This window comes from Parus major, chromosome 8 (genome assembly GCF_001522545.3).
Source record: "Parus major isolate Abel chromosome 8, Parus_major1.1, whole genome shotgun sequence".
Classification (NCBI taxonomy): domain Eukaryota; kingdom Metazoa; phylum Chordata; class Aves; order Passeriformes; family Paridae; genus Parus; species Parus major.
Window position 1 is genome coordinate 28,701,073 of NC_031777.1, and position 9,546 is coordinate 28,710,618.

Genomic DNA, 9,546 nt, shown 5'->3' on the forward strand with positions numbered 1-9,546 from the left:
CATTTCGGCAAAGCCAGCAGTAGGAACAACAGGCGGAGGACAGAGGAGGCTCCTCGCTCTTCTGGAGGATCAGAAACTCACCACGATTATCAGTCAACACTTCCAGCTGTCTGGTAAAGGCTAAAGCAAACACATCCCAGCTCGGAGGTGGGAGGCAGCAGAGCTGTAATTATTTCAAAGTTTAACTACTGCCTCCTCTCCAGACACAGGAGCAAGGACAATCCCGATGTATCCTGCTTCAGCCGACAGCGTGCATCGACGCTCCTTATACAGCACTTCAAGTGGCTTCTAGGATGCTTCAGACTCAGGTGTGAGGTGTAGAAAGCATTAAATTAACCATTTCCTACCTTCAGCAGGCAAAAGCTGCATTACCTTGGACCAGCCATGCTCCCATTAAAATATCAGCTCCCATGAGCCTCATGAGAGGAGCAGGAGATTCCCTGGGCTCAGCTGAGTGTGTGGGGGAAATACAGGAGTTCCAACACCCAGATCATGTTTGACATCATAGAGACATCAGACAGAGGAGGTGACAGATCCCACAGTGTTCCCAAATCACTGACTCACATCTCTGTCTGTCCTGGTTTAAAAGTAAGGCCTCCAAAATGTGATCTGGCCCAGGGAGCCGTGTGGGGCTTTAACCCGTGGCCTCCTCTGTGACAAGAACAGTGCAGCTCCAAATGTGGGCCATGGATATAGCTGGATTTATGGAGTATTCATTATTTTAATAGCACTCGTTGACTTCGGGTCAAAAATCTTTTTCCAGCATTTTTTTTTTTATTTAAGGAAAGAGCCCGTATGTCACAATCTCATGCCTCATCTAATTGGGTGTTTCCTTTGTCCTTGAAACCGAAATGTAGACGGCGTATCCAGGAGCTACAGAATGAAAAAGCATCTGCCTTTGGTATTTGGCAGGCCTCAATTAAAAACCTGCTGCCTGGGCTATCACTTTTTCTTTAATTCTGACCAAAGTGCTTCTGCCCGGATTCAAGCGGACAGTTCTGAAGGTCGAGCTATGGGAATGCAAAAAACCCAAATATTTTGGAATAATAATTAATGTTTTACATACAACAGGAAAGAGGCCCGGATCCAGAAGCTCAGAGCCATGCTGGAAGCACAGGCAGGACTCACATGCTCGATCCCCTCCGAGTGTTTCCATAAGCTCCTGCTGGAGCAGAGCTCAGGCCCACGCTGGAGACGTGGCTCCCCCCGCTCCCAGCTCCACAAATCCAGAGCTCGATATGCACAAAACACTTCCATCTTTAAAAAATAATTGAAAAGGTGCACTCTGAAGTTCACTGGATCGATCCCACTGAATTTATTTAGAAGACACTTCATTGTGTCAAAGATTTAATGGCGAGGTTACGATGCCCAGCCTTCAGAATGTCAATGCGCTGCAGCGGCAGCGTTGCGGGGAATGTTAAAACCCTCGGCAGCACACGCCCGAGCACAACTACCAGATTTGTGAAATATCAAAATTATTACACAGAGTTTAGAAAAGACACAGGCTGCTGAGGAAAAAGCAGCACAGGGGCTGGAATTCTGAGTGTGTCTTATGAGTAGTGGGGTGAAATTTTGCAGCTTTCCCGCGGACTCCTTGGCCGGCCCCTTACGTCCCTTCGAGGCCTCGCTCCCAGGCTGCCCCTTTGGAAATGTGTGTGTGTCTGGATGTGAGCAGTATTTCCCGGCACACTTGATTAAATACCTCCCCTGGTTATTTATTGCACATTAAACAACATCTCTCCTGCACGTACCTTGCTTGGACAAAAGCTCTTTGCTCTCAAGTGCAGAGCTCAGCATGTCGTAGGCCAGAGCACTGCAACCCTCCGGCAGCACCCATCAGCATTCCCTGCTTATTAAACACCATTTCTGGAACCTGAGAGCTACCCAGCTTTCCTACAGTTTACATTTCTTGGTGCCTGTGGTACAGTTTTAATGCAGAAGATACCCAAAGGTTTTTCTGTCTCTCTCTGTCCTTGGGGAATCTCCCCGTTTCGGTGCTGCAGGAACAATCCCGACCCACCGAAGGACTCCCAGGCTGTAAAGTTTCAAGTGGGAAGAGGGAGGGAGGGGGAAGGAATGACAAGCCCTTTTTACTGAAATTCTCTCCCCAAATGGATTTGGCAGAGCTGGGCTCTGCTGATCTTAAAGCAAGGTTTATCGTTCGTGCAGGCTGCTGCCTGAAGGGGGAAAAGATCTTTGAAGTTGCTGAATGATGGAAGGGTCTCCCCCCTCCTCTCCCTCACACACATTTTTTAAGGGTGGTGACTGGGAGATGCTCAACTGCCCTAAGTCAGGAAATTACATGACAAATTAAACAATTATGTGTTTTAGTGCTGAGCTTCTATTTAAACATTTAGCATCAAACATGCTTTTTAGCATGAATTCCACAGGCATTTATAATTTCTCCACCACCTGTAATTCCACACTGTGTTATTTCCCCTGCATCTCAAGAGCTCCCCTGGTCCAGTATCTACACCTTGAAGAGGTTTCTTTATCATTTAACTTTATTACACAAGGCACTACTGCCTGGACACTGTTGGAGTGACAAGGACTATTTCCTTAATTACTGTACATTGATAATAGCATTTACTCTGGCAGCTCCAGTGCTATTCAATCAAGCAAGATTCAATACAAAAAAGCTGATTTGCCAAAAAAGAGATTAGCATAAGTGCCTACAGTCACATTCTATTTTTGAAGGTAAAGCTACTGTGTCTGTGAGCTTTCTTGTGGGAACTTTATAAAGAGAGATTAATCTAGTTTATCTCCTTCAAAACATATTTGGGGAAATCGCAGAGAGTCACTGTTCAGGCACTTTTGGCAATAATTTTCTATAAACATGTAAAATAAAAACCTGCACAGAAAGTGCTAATCAGCAGCAGGAAGGTGTAATTTTTTCACTTACGTGGACGCAGACATTTGTGGTGAAAAACTCTGTGTTCCCCAGTTTGCTGTTGCTGTTCTTTGTCATTTAATCAAGTGGTGACTGTGGCTGTTGCACTTTAAAATTAAATGCTATTATTTATGGTAGAACTTGTGCTGGTTAAAAGTGCAGAGCTCAGCACTGTGTACGTTTGTAAGCAGAAGGTTAAGCAGGACATTTTAAATGGTAAAGCAAAGGGCTTAATCAAGGCTGAAGAGCAAAATGCAGTGGGATAACAGATATAGTAAATAGGCATTAATCACCATACAGGCTTAATCCAGGTATTAGGCAGTCTTGGGGCTAATTCGAAGACTCACTTACATAAGAACTCGTTCTACCAACCCCTAAGTAAGTGAATAACTTTATTCTTAGGAGGAAACTTTAGCAGTGCTAAAGGCCCTTGCACTATCAGGCCTGAGTTATATATTTGTAAAATGATCATCACACAATTATTTTGCCTGAAGGGGCTTTCTGAGTTAGGAGGCATGTGGAGGGGGCGGTTCAAGAAAGGAAAAACTTGAATCACCAGAGCATAAGGAGCCACTTTTCCATGTGTTGTTTTTTTTTTCCCCCCCCTTGACACTGTCTATTACTGTGACATCAAAATCCAAGCTAAGCACTTCTTGCCAAAGATGGACCAGATAAAATCACGAAGCTAGTATCATCTCATGGGAGACAGCTCACTGTCTTAGTGCCAAATTTAGTGACTACAAATCCAGGCTTAGAACATAGTCCTTCCCTAGCTGTAATCCAGAACTTGCACCCTGGATTTGTCTTTAACTACTGATGACCTAAACTTTGGGGCTTAAGAAGATAATTGCATATCCATAGGTGTGGAACTCACTGAACAGAAGTTCTTTTATTGGATGCTCATAAAGATTAAAAGTTCTTCCATGTTTAACTTTACATCAGAAATTCCAGATCTTTGTACAAACAGACACTTCTCATGTACTGACACAGAGTTCCAGGGTGGGTTTTGGCATCCTGCTCAAGCTTGCTTTAGAATCCTAGAATCATGGAATGGTTTGGGTTGGAAGGAGCCTCAAAGCTCATCTCTTTCCACCCCCTTCCATGGGCAGGGACACTTTCCACTAGACCAGGTTGCTCAGAGCCCCTTCCAGCCTGGCTTTGAACCCTTCCAGTGTGTTCCAGCCCTGAGGAACAGCAGACTCAGGGTTAGCACCAGTTAGCACTCAGGCCTAACCTGAGGAAACGAGGAGGGGATGGAAGTGGGGAATGCAGGAGATGTCCACGGTTTATCTGCTCAAGGTACAGCAAGATGAAAAAAAAAAAAAAATTAAAAATCCACAAACCTTTAATTGTGAATGTAGGAGAGGGACAGTGATGTAACTGTTCCCAGGGAACACTATTCTTATTTTGTAGAGGGAGGTGAGCCAAGATACTTAAGCTCTAGAGAACCTTTAACACAGGAAGCTATTTATCATAACAAGCTTGGTTGATACTGCTCCCATACTGAACCAATTAGATTAGCCTATTTCGTCATACTTCATAACTTGGGATGATAGGTTTCCAAGCATGGTACAGTGCAGTAATTGAATTTTGATCAAACACACATGGCCCATAACCCAGTATGTGAAACTTTCAGAACAGTTCACAGCTTTTAAATATCCAGTCAACATGTTGCCAAAAGTACAGGATGTACTTGATGCAAGTGGGAGAGGAGGGGGGGAGCACGAGTCCACGCCGTAACTTGGTACAGCTGTAAAACAAACATTTTTTTGTTCCGATTCTGTTCCTACTTTAGCAAAGGAGCTGGGAGGAAGACAGTGAATGTCAAGTAAGTCGTTTTTCTCCCCAGCCCCCACACCCCTCAGGCACACATTCCCCTTTTAACATTCTTAGATTACCACAACCTTTTAAATTCACTCTACTGTACTTACATACTGTGTTAGACACACCAGCAATTATGGTTGTTAGCATGACACATCCATTGCCTACACTTAGTTAACAAAATAACTTAAAAGTCTCATGCATCGGCCTCTTGATAGGGTTATAATCAATGGGACCCTGGAATGAAAGCCCTAAAAATTACCCCCCACCTCTGCATTCCCCAGGTCTCTGCCTTTGCCAGAACAATCCACATGGAGGGCAGTTTTGTCCAGCTCAAGGTGAACACTCAGTTTTTCAGTTCTCAGCCTTCTCTTACATGTTCCTGCCATATTTTCCCCACGGTGAATTCAAGGAACTTTGAAGAAGACCCTGTAAAGGAAACAGAATACATTAATAAATACATTCCTATGGCTTTGCTGACTCGGGGGCAAAGCACCCACTGCAGAGCAGGTTTATGGAATGGGAAATGCTGTGCCAGAGTTTCTTTGGAGCAAGTTGTGGCTGTCCATATCAAAGCTGCTCCCTGGCCTAAAAGAGAGTCTGGCATTCTCCAGCAGTGAAGCAGGACATCACCAACATCTGCTTATGGTACTGACAACTTCTTCCTCAGTTTTAGGATCACAGAATCACAGACTGGTTTGGGTTGGAAGGATCTTAAAGTTCATCCAGTGCCATCCCCTGCCACGGCAGGGTCACCTTCCACAGTCCCAGGCTGCTCCAACCTGGCCTTGGGCACTGCCAGGGATCCAGGGACAGCCCCAGCTTCCCTGAGCACCCTGTGCCAGGGCCTGCCCACCCTCACAAGGAACAAATTATTGCATATCTCTAACCTAAATTTCCCCTTTCACTTTGACCCCACTGCTCCTTGTCCTGTCCTAAGTTTTGAATGCATTGACCCAAAGGCAGCCCCAGATATCTCAATGCCCCAAGGGGAGGCCACCAGGGCACCCAGTTGTCACCGAGGTGGTGGCAAATGACAAAAAAGCTGGGAGTTCCTGCTCCATCCCCCCAGAGAGGGCAGGCTCTGAAGGTTCACCCCAACACCTCCTGCCTGTCTCACACACCTGCTCTGAGCTGTGCAGGAGCAGCAGCCACAGGTTCCAAGGGGAGAAATGGTGCTTCTCCCAGGGAACAAAATGCAAGGCTCATTCCATCCTGCTCTTGGATGGGGACAGGTATTTCCTGACTGCAGCCACCCTCCCTGGCAGGACAGGGAGCAGAGGATGCACTGGATCCCTTCTCCCTCCCTGCCAGCACTGCCCACTAAGTTATGATACTGCAGAGAAAAAAAGGGAAAAAAAAAAAAAGAAAAGAAAAGAAAAAGAATTTGGTGTTCAACCTAATCAGACTTGGACCAAGTCTCAGCTCAAACCAAGGTTAAATAGGCCTGTTCTAAGGTAGGATTTATATAGCAATTACAGTAATGGAAACTGAGCTTTATAATTCTTATACTGCCTAAAATTCTGCTGTGTCATATGCATCTGCAGAGCCCGAGGAATGTGCTGCTCGGAGAGCACTGCAGTCCTGAAAGCAGCCATTCAAATGGATCATGGAGAGTTATTGGAGCACGTGGATGGCCGAGATTTTTATGAAGCACAAAGAGTTACAAACAGAAATCCTGGGAAAAGCAAGGAGCTGGTATCTGAGACAAGCAGTATTTTCTTTATTTTTTTTTAATACTTTATTATGTTGGGAACGTTGGGAACTAGATCTCCATCAGACACGGTGCACACAGCACTGAGAGCGTCCTTTTTCTCCTTGGATTTCTTCCCCTTTGCTGCAGTCTCAGATCCACAGTGCAAAATGCATCTTGGCCAGGCAGAACCCTCGCAGCCACTTTCCAGTTCGCTCCTGTTGTGCAAGGAAAAATAGCGGTGCGCTAAGTCTGCGCTGTGATAAAGAACAGCTCGGGAAGATTTGGGGATCTGATAGGGGGTTTGGCTCCACCTTCAGGAAGCAGAAGGCAGAGAGACAACGCGGGGTTGAGTTTCAGACTCTTCCCGCAGAATCTGGAGGCTGACATCGTTCCTGCCCCCCAAATCTCTGCTCGGATTTATCACAAAGTCCCTGAGATGATGCCGTGACATTTCTACATGAGCGATGCAGCTCTCAAGAGTCCACCTCCTCCTGCAAGGACTTGAAGAATTGGGGCAGGATGTCCAAAGGGAGACGATACTTGGACAAAAAGCAACAAAAAGCAATAAAAAGCAACAAAAAAAGCAGCTTTAAGGTGACAAAAAGTTGGGCTGCATGGGATGCCACAGAAGTGCATCAAGCACCAGTAGCCATTGACACTGTCAGTGCTGAGTTCCCCTGCAGAATGTGATTTTTCTCTTATAACTCACAGAGATTAGGGAGGTTCTCTGGGTATCACAGATGGATTGAGAGGAAGAAAGTGGGAAGAGTCTTGATCATATTTCAGTCTAGCAAAACACTTAAGCATATGCCTAAAGTTGAGCTATTTTTTCTCCTCAGATTCAGGCAGAAGACGCAAACAGAACAATCTCTTATATTTCACTTTTTGGCAGACTCTGATGCTGAACCCAGAACAAGGTAGCTGGTTGGAGAGCATGTTTTAAATGAATTTAAATGGTGCACTTTTTTTAAAAAGCCACACAGTGACCACTTAGAATAATGAAAATGGCAGAGTAGTTAGGGATGACACTGAGTTTGAAAGTCTGTATGATGCATTACCGAAATAATCAGCAATCACACAATTAGCAACAGTCCTGTGAGGCAGTGGAAATGCACGGTCTTGCCTCTGGAATTCCCCCAGCTGGGTGCTTGAGCACCTAACTTTATTGTATTTAACATTGCTTTCAGGAGGAAGCAGGTTTGAAAAGTGCAGAGCAAGCAGCAGTGGAGAGATGGCCTAAACACCTAATGAATCTAAAAATAAAAAAACCTCAAAAACACTGAGAGGAGATGGGAGCAGACTGAATAGACAGAGCTGTGCAAGCAAATATAACTGAATATACTCCTGAGGAACAAAGGAAACAATCCTTGATGGGGTGACAACAGATGTTCTCCAAAAAAAATTCTAAGGGAGCATTTCAAACACAAAGACCTTCCTGTGGAGCTGAGAAGTTTTACTGGCAGACATACAGGAATACATCTTTGGAAACACAGTAAAAGCTAACATTTAAGGTGTTATCAGGTCCTGAAAGCAGCAGTGATATCTTCATGTAATAATTGCTGGGTGGTGTTGGAGAGGGAAACGGTGGGGATAACAAAATGGTGTCACAGGAAGCTGCTGTAGCAGAGTTGTGGTTTCAATCCCAGGAGGAATAACAAGTTTGTTCTAAAAAACCTCTGTGAAAAGGAGCTCTAGACACAAGTGAGAGATGTCCAGGTGAGCCCAGCTGAAGGAATGCAACCCAGAGTCATTTATTAGTGCAGTCAGCACACTGAAATGCCACCACTTTGCCACTGTGGGAGCGAATTCCCAAGGCTGGATGTTTCTCCCAACTAGAGCTTCCTCAAGCCATGGTCAAGCACACTGCAGAGAATCTTAAATTGGTCATTACAAAAAAAGGAGGGGAAATAGGACAGCTTGCAGAGTAATTTTTGAAATGACTGAACTGTACTGGTAGTTTGGGAAGATCTGGGTTTAATGCCTGGCCTGAATCTGCAGCATCTTCAGTGAACAGTTTTATGTGAGTTTTTAAAGGCTGGGCACCTCAAACTCTTGTTTTAAACTCTGGCCATTACTTTTTATGATCTTCAGTTTTACAGATACAGAATAATACTTCTCTGCCTAGTTGGAATGTTGAAAGGATTCCTGACTATCTGCAAGGCCAGCAGATATCATTCTATCTGGGAACGAGGCAGGAGGACAACATAGTACATTGTCTAATTATTTTCATTGCTTTGCAACTGTTTTGGGGAAAACAACCCCGAGAGAAGATTATTCCAGTGCAATCAGAACTACAGAAAGACTGGGATGGACAACTTGATTGACAGGAGAAAGCTGAAGCAGGCAGCAACACAAAAAATCATCATTGGACAGACATTTTGATAAATATTACTGCAGCCAATTCATTATTAACACAGTGGGACAGCTTTACATCTTGCATCACACTTTTCACAGCCCTTATGGTAAACATGCCATATCTGACAATTACAAGATGAAAACAAAGACCTCACTAACTGTCTCCTGGCCCTGCAGCGTTCTCTGCTTGCTCAGTTAACCCTCTCTCCACTTCAGCTGTGCAGCTAAACGAGCAGATAGAAACATATTATACATACATTAACATTTATTGTGTGTTCCTGTAGGGATCACAACCGCGGCAGCAGCCCATGGAGTTCCCGAAGGATAAGCAATCTGTGGCACTCATTCCTAAAAGGCTTCCCAGCCATGGGAGAGGGTTGTGGCTGAGGTGGGAAATGTCAGGACAAGACAGAGGACCAGGGGAATCCCTGCTGAAGGGGAAGTCACCCATGGCTGTGTCCTGGCTGCGGTGGCAGAGCGGGGCAGCCCCAGCGTGAGCAGCCCTGGGTCCCAACCCAGGCTCCAGCAGGGATGGATCCCACAGCAGGAATGGATCCCACAGCAGGGATGGATCCCACAGCCAGGATGGATCCCACAGCAGGGAAGGATCCCAGAGCAGGGATGGATCCCACAGCAGGGAAGGATCCCACAGCAGGGATGGATCCCACAGCAGGGATGGATCCCAGAGCAGGAATGGATCCCAGAGCAGGGATGGATCCCACAGCAGGGAAGGATCCCACAGCAGGGATGGATCCCAGAGCAGGGATGGATCCCACAGCAGGGA